Below are 10,894 nucleotides of genomic sequence, written 5' to 3' on the forward strand. Positions count from 1 at the left end.
AAACATCTATTCAAATTTTTTTTAAAAATCCTCAGCACATCACCAGAAATAATGTCATGTACCTGTACCACTGTTCCACACATCCCCCTATGGTAAGTATTGCATTAGAACTTCCCAGGGGCTAAGAATGTGGTTCTTGCCCTTTAAACACCATTGCTCTTTAATTGGACACTTTTGACTTGTGTCTCATGATTTTGCCCCATTTTTCTCTACTGCAATTTGGCCAGCAATTCCTGTCTTTCCCTCTATTATCCACCCTGATTAACTCAGCTGCACCTGTCAGCCTTTATTCCTGCGAGCGGGTGGAGCGAGGCGTGCTGAAAAAGTCGTTAAAATGCATGAGTTTGATCATATTCACTCTTTCCTGTCCAGATCATAGAGAGCTGAGTCCCTGGGTCCCACATCTGGGCTTCATCTGGCAGGCCTGGGGCTCATGGCCTTGAAGGATGCTTATGGAAAGATTAACCTGCAGGCTTCGTCTGGCTGACATTGTTGGGGGCATGGCTCGGCTGGGTCTCTGAGAGCCTCTGAGGTTCCTGACACCATTTACTGCACAAAGCAGGGACCAGGCTGTTTCGTGAATTTTGTGTGTATTCTCCAGAAGACGTGCTTATGAAGATGGAATAAGGCTGGATTAGAGAATTTTCATTCCTCATGTTTGTTTGTTTCTTTCAAGTACTTGTAGGTCATATCCCTTAACCTCACTGAGCCTCCTTGTCTTCACCTGCAAATAGGGATGATAGTAACTGCCCACATCAGCTGGGAGGTACATTAGTTAAAAATTCAGGTTTTGATAATTTAACAGGCTGGTTCCGTCATTTATGATGTGTGACCTGAAGCAAATCATTTTACTTCAATGAATCTCAGTTTCCTCCTCTGTAAAGTGTTGATAACAATAACTACTTTCCAGGGACAGAGCTGGAGGGTGAAGTAGTGTTGAATCAGTGACTGGCATAGAGTGAACTGTCAGTGGATGATGGCAGTTACCATTATCATCATTGTCACGTCACCATCATCATTATATAAAATGTTTAGCAAATCTGGAATATTTTGATTTTTAATATTCATTTTCTCTCCCTTCCTCCCTCCCTTTCCTTCCTTCCCCCAGTCCTGTCAATTCCTCTGGTCTCCTCCTTCTGGCCTTCCTACCTTCCTAGGGCATCTGACTGCAACTACAAGGAGCAGTGGGAGCGTGAACTGGAAAAGTGGATTGTGGTCGGTTTTGGAGGGACTTGAACGTCAGAGGAAGAAGTCTGATCTTCAGCCTAAGAAGCTGAACAATAGCGTGTCATCGAAGGTCATGGGGCAAAAAATAATGAATAATGTGTGGTGAAATTGGGGAAATAAGCTTGGTGGCAGAGATTGGGAAAGAGAGGTGTTGGCAGAAGCTGGAGCCAGAGAGGTGAGACACCCAGGAGGCTGGAGGTCAAGTGAAACAATTTGGGAGGCAGAGTCTGCATCTCTGCCCACAGCTTACCTGGTAGAAGCACCCCCATTCTCTTTCACCTTGCCCACAAAACCCGGCCAGAGGACCCCACCTTACTGTGTGACCTCAGACAAGTACCCAACCTCTCTGAGCAGTCAGGTGATCCTAGACCTCGGTGACAGACACCTCCTGGCTTCCCAGGAAAGATGCTTCTGGATCCTGCAGGCTTCCATCATCTTCCAGACTGCTCCCTGCTCCGAGATTAATTTGTTTATTCCCTTGCCTGGAGATGAACCGAAAGAACTAATCGTCCATCAGCCACAGCTCCTCCAACCTCACCCGCCCCGCCCTGAATGTCCGTTTTCTGGCAAAATATGTCCTTGCCGCTGACAAGGCTACTTGGAAAATGCTAATTTTATCCTCGAATTAAAATTTGTTCCCTTACCTCGTTTTAATAAAAATGAAGCAGCCGGAAACATTGCCATGGTGCAGAAGAGAAAGATCTGACATAATTTTTAAAACGCCTTCAATCCTTCTGCCTTGTGAAGGGTCTGTCCTCTCACCCTGACCCTCCCCATCTTCCCACCCCCTGAGGCAGCATTTACATTTCTTAATAACCCCTCATTAATATTCATGAGAAGGGGCGGGTAATAATGGCTGAGCACACCGCCACTAATTCAATTTCCACCCGCCTCAGCGTGTTTACTTAATCACCAAGGGACCCGGGTTACTCAGTACAATTATTTATTCGGAATTAGATCTGGAGGCGTCTGGACTGGAAACCGGGAACCAAGAGCAAAATGGAAATCGAATTCTCTTCGTCCTCCTCTCCCGGTCGCCTCCTCCTGACTGTCTGCCAAGGGTCCAGGCTGGGGCAGGGCTTGCAGGACAAGCCTCATGCTGGCTGGGCAGTTCCTGCAGGAACTAACTGGCTTTTGCCTGGGTTGAATGTGTTCCAGGCGCTCTGGCCTGGGCAGGAATCTCTTATTGATGGCGGCCTAGGAGGTATCTCCAGGCTCAGTGGTGATCCAGCTACACCATCCCAGCCAAGAGGGTGGCCCCCAGAGGCGGGCCCTGCCAGATGCTGGGTTATTGGACACACAGTGTGGACAAGATGCTTCATCAGGTCCCCCTGGAGGCCAGAGTTTGTAACATGGGTTTAAATAAGGCTTGCTCACCTTTGGCCTTTTGCTCAACTGTCACCCAGTGCAGGAAGCCTTCTGATTACATGACTTGCCTGGCCAGCCTCTACCCTTGCTTAGCAAAAGAGAAGAGTCATAGGGGAGATTGCTCCTTGGAGTTAACAAACGTTTGTATTTAAACAACATCAACAACAATAATAGCACTAACAAAGAGATTTGTAAATAGGAAAGGGCTTTGTAAACAGCTATAAGCCTGTAACTGTCTTTGTAAACTGTAAACTTCATACTCTCATTGGGCTGTTCCATTTCAGCCCAGCGTTTCTGCTCAGGGGGCTGCAGGGTGGAGGCCAAGAGAAACCAGAAAAGATAATGAATTAGAGGCAATGTTTTAGCCCAAGTACAAAAGGTAGGAAGGAGCACAGGGGACAGCAGATGATTTAATCACAATAGACTCATTTAGAGAGGCCCCTTCTCTCTTCCTTCCTGCCTCCAAAGCTCCTGGACTTTCAAGTGCTCAGCCAAGTCCTTTCACTAAAATTCCTCAGAACAAGGGATGTTTTGGAAGATAGTCAAGCCCACTGGCTTTTCTGCCAGAGAAGGTGAGAAGGACGTGGGAGGGGAACATTTCTCTAGAAGGGTATGTGGAACATGAGATTCAGAGAGGAGAATGAATGAAAGGGAAATTTACACATGCAAGAGACTGATCCAGCCTGTCTTAGGTTGGGTTCCCTGAAAAGCAGAACCTAGAACAAGGACTTGGGAGCCAGGAGAATAAGACAGGGAAGGAGCTGGTTGCCCCAGTAGGTAATTGGGGCTGGATTCTGGAACAGCCCCAAGGGCTATGCAGTATGCATCTCAGAACCTGTCACGCAGAGGGGCATTTCTCTCCCAACTACCATCCCCTAGGGACTGAGCAGGTAGGGCAATAACTCCCTCACACCTCAGGCTTGTGCCTATAGGTCTGCTGAGCAAGGGACCAGGGCCTCCAAGATAACCTGGAGGTGGAAAAGCTGAGAGACTAGGCAGGCACTGGTGGTGGTTACTGTCACAACACCTGGGAATTGTGCAGTGGTTGCAACCGAGGTCAGAAGGGGATGCAGGGCTGTGCCACAAGGGCGCCCACAGCATCTACCATGTTTTCCAGTCTGAGCCCTCAAGCTCCATGGCCCTGCCTTTCCTCTCTCCCTTCTCTCAACAAACACTTCCTGAGCACTGACTCTGTGCCAAGAATTGGGCTAGGCACAAGGGATGGTGAACAAGACAGACACAGCTCTGGCGCCATTTTGCTTACCTTCAAGTTTAGAAGGCAGACAATAAGTAAGTGTACGTACAAATAAGTAAGATGCTTTTAGAGACTGATACGTTTTCCAAAAGAAAAAGAACAGTTAAGATGGAATGGAGAGAAGGCATGGGGAGTTGGAGGAAACTATTTTGGGCAGGGCCATGAAACTATTCATGGAAGACCGTCAGGGATGGTCACTCTGGGGAGGTGAACTCTGGGCAGAGCCTAAGTGATGGGAAGGAATGGCCACACATCTCCCACCTCCAATGGCTTCTGACTCCATAGTTCTGAAAATTGAAGGTTTCAGAGAGTCGCACGGTATAAACTTTTTTTGAGAACCAGTATAGGTTTTTAATTTTGCCAAGTAAAAACATTAAAGAAATTTTGGGCGGTGCCTGTGGCTCAAGGAGTTGGGTGCTGGCCCCATATACTGGAGGTGGTGGGTTCAAACCCAGCCCCAGCCAAAAACTGCAAAAAATAAAAATAAAAAATAAAATAAAAAAAACATTAAAGAAATCCAACCAACAATGATCATGTACTATCACAGTGATTCCATAAGTGAAAGGACATTTAAATATTCAAAAGGTAGGAAAAACATAATCTTGGAATAAAAGATTGTCTTTTAAGTGAAATAATTTTAACTTTATTAACAAAACTCCCTTATTTTCCTCATTTTGGCCCCTGATTTTGTTACCCTGGCTAGAGACCAGAGTGCGGTGGCATCATCATTGCTCTGTGAAAGCTCAAACTCTTGGACTCAAGGGATTCTCCTGCCTCAGCCTCTGCCACCAGGCTAATTTTTCTATTTTTAGTATATATTGGGTCTTGCCTTTGCTCAGGCTGCTCTTAAACTCCAGAACTCAAGCAACCTTCCTGCTTCAGCTTCCCAGAGTTCCAGGATGATAAGCATGAGCCACTGCACCAAGCAGGTTCCTGACTCTTAAAAGCTTTTCTCAATATGTCTCAAGTCTAACTTGGGCCCAAGACATTGTGTTGCTCTCTTTGTCTTCTTGGTTTGGGGATCTTGGTAACAGGAGATAAGTGTGAAGATTGCATGGATATGTCCAAGGGTATCATTTTTTTTCATTTGTGAAGTTGGGGTGAGTAGTTGCATGAATTCATCTCTAAGATATGGACTAGAAAGTCGAGGAAGACCTTAGCAATTCGGTTAATTGACACAAAGTGCATAGAATTCCATTCCTACCACCACCACCTTTTCTCTGGCCAGTGAACTCCTCTGCTACCCTCAAAACACAGTTCAAACATCTCTGTCCTGGCCTTCTCTCTGCAGTCATCCATCCTCTCTGCTTGTATAGCAGAGTCTTGGCTTGTGTTGAACACACAGCCCCTTCCATTGTGATGGACGACTCTTTCTGGGTGGAGGCAATCAGTCCTGCGTCTTCCTTCCAGGTAACCTTTCCATTTCCCCAGAATTCCTCAGTATAAATGAGGATAATGCAGAAATACAGGGAACAGAGATAGTGAGCAAAAGAGAAAGAGAAATGAAGTATTGTTTGCTGAGTATCTACAATGGACCTGTCAGGCACTTTACCTGTGTTATTTCATTTGAAGCATAAAGATGGCCTCTCCTAAAATAACTACTGCTCCTTATCGTGTCCCTATGCACACACTGCTCATTCCAGCTCTGACACCTGCACTCCAGCCATCTCTCCCTCCTGGGACACCTTCCCTCCTTCCCATGTCCTGCGTTCCTCTTGTGTGCTCTTGTCTCCCTGGCCCGGAGTTTGCCTGCCCTACCTAGAGGCAGGTGGTCATTTCATCCAGGCCACATGGTTAGGGCCTGCACTTAGAGTTCGGAGAAAAAGCTCAAAGGAAAAGCCTGTCTGTCCCCTCCTGGCCTGACAACACCAGGATCTTTTCAACCAGAGACTCCCTTGTTCCAAGACTCTGGAGTTGTTTCATGATGACTGCTGGCCCTGGAATGTTGATTCACCTCTTCCAATATCCTAGAACTCTGAGATTCTACAAACAAGGGACAGGATTTCTGCTTTGAGATTTGAGTGATCTCTGGCATCTCGTCAGGGGCCACCTGGCTTCAGGACCCCAGGCAGGCTGCCTGGGGCCAGGACCAGCCTGGAGGAAAGCCCCGCCTTGCCCCTGTCTTCAGGTCGGCTGCAGTGGACGAGTTCTCATTCATAATTGATCCCATTGCTTGGCAAGCCAGGTTTGCAGCTGTGTGAGACAGAAAGGATGCCCTGAGAGACCCTCTTCTCCCCTCGGAGGGGGGAGCTGCTCTGCCAACCTACAGGTCCCTTCCATGGCAACAGCTGCGTAACACCTGGCAGCCCCCACGCTAGCCCCCCTCCCTCTCCTCTCTTGTTACCCACTCCTCGTTCTGAACAAGGAGCCAATTTTCACGGAGCAAACTTTTACCAGCCGCGCGCTATGTGCCAAGTGCTGGTTGAGCATCTGGCATTGATCACACACTGGGAATCTCATAAGCTGAGTTTGGGGTACAAGATATTTATTAGGGATTAACATCTGTGAAAGAAAGGGGAGGAGCAGGATTGGACAGAGGGAGAAATCAATGGCGTCATAGGCCCTATGGCGCCTCAGCCAGCCTGGCAGGCAGCTGGGGAACAGGCATTGCCTGGTGGGCTTGTTCTAGATTGAGCCTCCAGAAATGTGAGAGAATACTTTTTTTGTTGTTTTAGGTTCCAATTTTTTGGCAATTTGTTCCAACAGCCCTAGGAAACAAATCCAGAGCCTTCGTACAGGCCGCTCTCTTTGCCTGGAACGTGTTACTCTTCTTTTCCCCAAACATCTTCTTGATTCTGCCGTTTGGTGCTAGAAGTAGGCAGATCTATACTGAAGATAGGAGACCTTTCAAGGACTTGTTCTCACCTTCCTGTCCTGGAGGTCTCAGCTCAAAGGCCACCTCCTCCAACAAGCCTTCCCTGCATTCCTGCCCTTCTGTGCTCCTGCAGTACCTGGGACTGCACCTGCCACGGCAGTGCCAGCCCTGTCTGCTGACATGGCTTGTTCTCTACTCCCCCGGAGGACTGGGCACTCCCCTTTGCAATGGCAGCTGTGCCTCACACAGGTTCAGGCCCAGGGAAGACATTCACTAAGGCTTGCTGACTAAGCAAATGAACAAATGTCCCCTCCAGTTCTGCTCCGGCTCTGGGCACTGGCTCCACAGGAGAGAAACCCTTCCTGAGGGCACATGTGACCGAGTTTGAGGTCACCAATGGTTGGCTGGGTGGGACACCCACCTTGGAGTCCAGCCATACCTCAGCACACCCCTCCTGCCCGTGTTGCCAAGGCCCTGTCAGAGGCGTGACAAACAGCTTGGCTGATGGCTTATAATGTCAGGGATGATGGAAACAGGGAGGCAACAGCTGAAAGAATGGGCTGGGGACGCTTGTCATAACTTTATTTGTGGGAGGTGAGTTCCTGTCGGCGGGGTGATGGATGGCGACGGGGCAGGCACAATACAGACCCTGCCACCACATCTCTCCCCTTTCTCTAAGCCAAATGACTTTGGGGATGAAAAATGACTTTCTTGGGAGAACCAGGGGGAGAGGAGCTTCAGGGGGAGGGGGTGTGTGTTCGGCACCTTGGAATGACTTTTGCTTTTTTCTTGCTGAGAGTTGACTTTTGGTTAGTCCAGCCTGGTAGTTTCTTTCCTCTTTCCCTCCCTTCTTCACTTCTTTCCAAGATTATTGGTAATAATCCCAGACAATATTGTCTACTTTGATTCTTCAAACTGCCGTGACAACAATGTATACTTTTTTTATTTGAGCAGGGTGTCACTCTGTTGCTGGATAGAGTGAAGTGGCATCATCATAGCTCACAGCAACCTCACTCACCTGGGCTCAAACAGTCCTCCTGCCTCAGCCTCCCAAGCAGCTGGAACTACAGACACCTGCTACAATACTCAGCTAGTTTTTCTATTTTTAGTAGAAATGGGGTCTTGCCCTTGCTCAGGCTGGTCTCCAACTCCTGAGCTCAAGCAATCCATCTACCTTGGCCTCCTGGAGTGCTAAGATTACAGTTGTGAGTCACCACACCCAGCCAGAGTATATACAGATTAGGACACTGAGGCTTGAAGGGAGAAATAACATACCCATGAAGGAAGTGGGAAAATTGAACCTACCAATTATTCCAAAGCTAGACCTCTTTTAACAGCCACATGATAAAGGCCACAGAAGCGGCATGGGTCAAGTGCCTTGGAAGCACAGTGAAGAGAGCGATTAATCTGACAGGAGAAAGTCAGGTGAGACCGCCCAGAATAAATGACGTTTTGAGTTGGTGTTTGAAGGGTGAGTAAAGTGTTAACTGGTATAGGTGGAAGGCAACAATTTGGAAAAAGAGAGAATTGGGGAGTGAGAAAAGAGAGGATTTGCATACATCTTTGTTTACCCAAAACAAGTCACTGTCCCCTTTCTTCTTTCTAACAGCACCTCAATGTGGGGGGTAACCCACTCTTCTAACAATAACTATGGGTTTTACCAAGCCATACATGAAGTTCCAATTCCTTTATGATGATTGGTTTGGAAACAAGAATGGAAAGAATTTTGCCCACTGAGATAATAGGAATATTTGCTAAAGGGCTTCTGAAAAAGATTTTTTTTTTTCCAGAAAGAAAAAGTCCCTCTTTTTTTGGGAAATATCATGATATCTGTACACAATGCCCGGTGATGTGGCAGCCACGTTGTGACCATGTGGCTAGAACACTGATGATGACACAGTGGGATGATGAGAATATTGTGAAGCTATTGAATTAATGAGTCTTGCAGCCATCCTATCTCAGAATTCAATCTTTGGGTTGATACCTTTTTCTCATTGCTAACCAGCTAGGTTGGTTGTTTCTTTTTTGCAACCCGAAGCATTCTGGCTGATATAAGAGGTAAAGAGAATGAATGCCAAACCTCCCAAAGTTTCCGCCTCTTAATACCATCACATTTGGGATTATATTTCCAGATATGAAATTTGAGGGGACACAAACATTCAGACTAAGGCAGAGGGCACGTGCAAGGTTTTAGGCCACCTTGGCCTAAAATCTGACTACAGCTGGCTGTGTGACCCTGGGCAAGTTACCTAACTCCTCTGAGCCTCATTCAGCTTCATCGTCTGTAAGGTGAGAATAGAGAGGTTGTTAGAGTTAAACAAGCACTGAGCATAGTGCTGGCACTTGCTAGGCCTTAGAACAACAACATCCACAACAAAAAAAGGCCTTATCCAAGGTCACAGAGTCCATCAGTAAGGTGGATTGACCATACTGGCAATAGGGCAGGCATAATACAGATCCTGCCTCCAGATTGACTAGGTTGTGACTCAGAAATGCCTGACCTCAGAGCTTTGTGCATAATCACTGCATCCTCCTGCCTCTGGAGGGTAAATTCACGGAGCCAGGCCCAAAGCCAGAGCCCAGAGCTGAGGGCTGGGTTCCTGGCAGCTGAATCCTTGCTCTATTCCTTGGTGCTGGGTCAGTCAACGGTGGCTAAAAGTTGACTTCCCTCCACTCCCACTCCCATACCTTCCTTCCTCCTCCCTCTCTTGGACAGTATTTCCCTGGGGCTCCAGTTACCAATTTGCAGATCAAAGGCACGCACAGGCAGTTCAGGGGTGGCACAAGCTCAGCGGCTCTGGTATTGTTTTTAATTCAATATTTTGTCCCTGTGCGCCAGCCTCCTTTATTGGATGAGAACACTGTTATTGGATCCTGCCCTGCAGGGGAAAATGCAAGCTTCCCCGGACGCTGGCAGCTGGGTTGTTCTAGAGTCTGATGAGTCAAGGCAGGGCGAGAAGACAGCAGAGAGTTCCAGAGAATCTGGTGGTTACAAGGTTTTCTGTGACTTGCACAAAAATATTAACATATGAATTCTCAACCTTTCACCTCACCCTCCCTTCCAGGGAGGACAAAAGCCCAGGAGGCAGCCTTTACTGGGCCCTCTCCCTTCCTCTGCACAGCCACTGCTTCTCCTGGTCCTGCTGACTTTATCTTCCTTTTGCTGTGCCCGATGCCGCTCAGTCCAAGCCCCAAGCATCTCCTGCCTCAACCACTGGTCTACCCCTATGGCCCCCTGCTGCCTTCAAACCCATTGGTCTTATTACAGACCATCTTATTTGAGATCTCCTAAAAGCCTGAGATAAGGGTTTGGGTGCACAGAGTTTATCTGGGGGGAGATCCCAGGAAAAAAACTGGAATGGGAAAGTAAGACAGGGAAGGGAAGGCAGTAGCCAGTAGATGGGTTTTGAGCAGGTTACGCTGTCAGCAACTGGGGCTCAATGCCATGAGTGACATAACTCTCAAAGTCCTCCCACCTGAGGAATGAGGTTGCTGGGTAAATTTACTAAGTCCCATTATGGATTGGGATGGGGTGGCCATTCTCTGGTGGTCTGCCCAGCTGCACAGGCAGGAAAAGTGTGTTCCTGTGGTTAGAAGAAGGCTGTTGTACACTGGGGTGCAGGGACAAGGGGTAAGAGCAGGGCACAGGCAGTATCTCTTCTGTCAGACACGGCCCCTAACCCCCATTGCTTCCCACTGTCTTTGGGGCAAAGACCCAGATCCTTCTTTCCATTCTGCCAGGCTTCAGTGGACCAGCTCCTGCCGTCCCTGCTTCCTTCTCTTCCTGTCCTCCCCATCCCGGGCCCCAGGCTTCCTGGCCTTCTCTCTACCCCACAAATGTGCTCCCCTCCTCAGTCCCTCTCCTCCATGAGCCCACAGGGAGACTACGTTTCTCAACCTTTCTTGCACATAGGAATGGCTGTGTGACAGCTTTCTGGACAGTGGGATGGGGGTGGGAGTGAAGATGCCACTTGCAGTCTGTGTACCTCTCACATGATCCTCCATGGCCTCTTCCCCCACTAAGGGGCTGCAATTAAAAAAGTCTTCAAGGACTTAGGGGATGGTGAAGCCACAAAGTGGGAAGAGCCCGGGTGCCTGATTCCATGTGGAGAAAGCCACACGCCACACACCTACCTAACGCCATTATGTATGTGAGAAATAAACATCTGTTATGTTGTTCATTACAGTATTTAGACTAACTAATGTAGTATTTTGGTCCATATTTTACA

Source organism: Nycticebus coucang, chromosome 21 (assembly GCF_027406575.1).
Source record: "Nycticebus coucang isolate mNycCou1 chromosome 21, mNycCou1.pri, whole genome shotgun sequence".
Classification (NCBI taxonomy): Eukaryota; Metazoa; Chordata; class Mammalia; order Primates; family Lorisidae; genus Nycticebus; species Nycticebus coucang.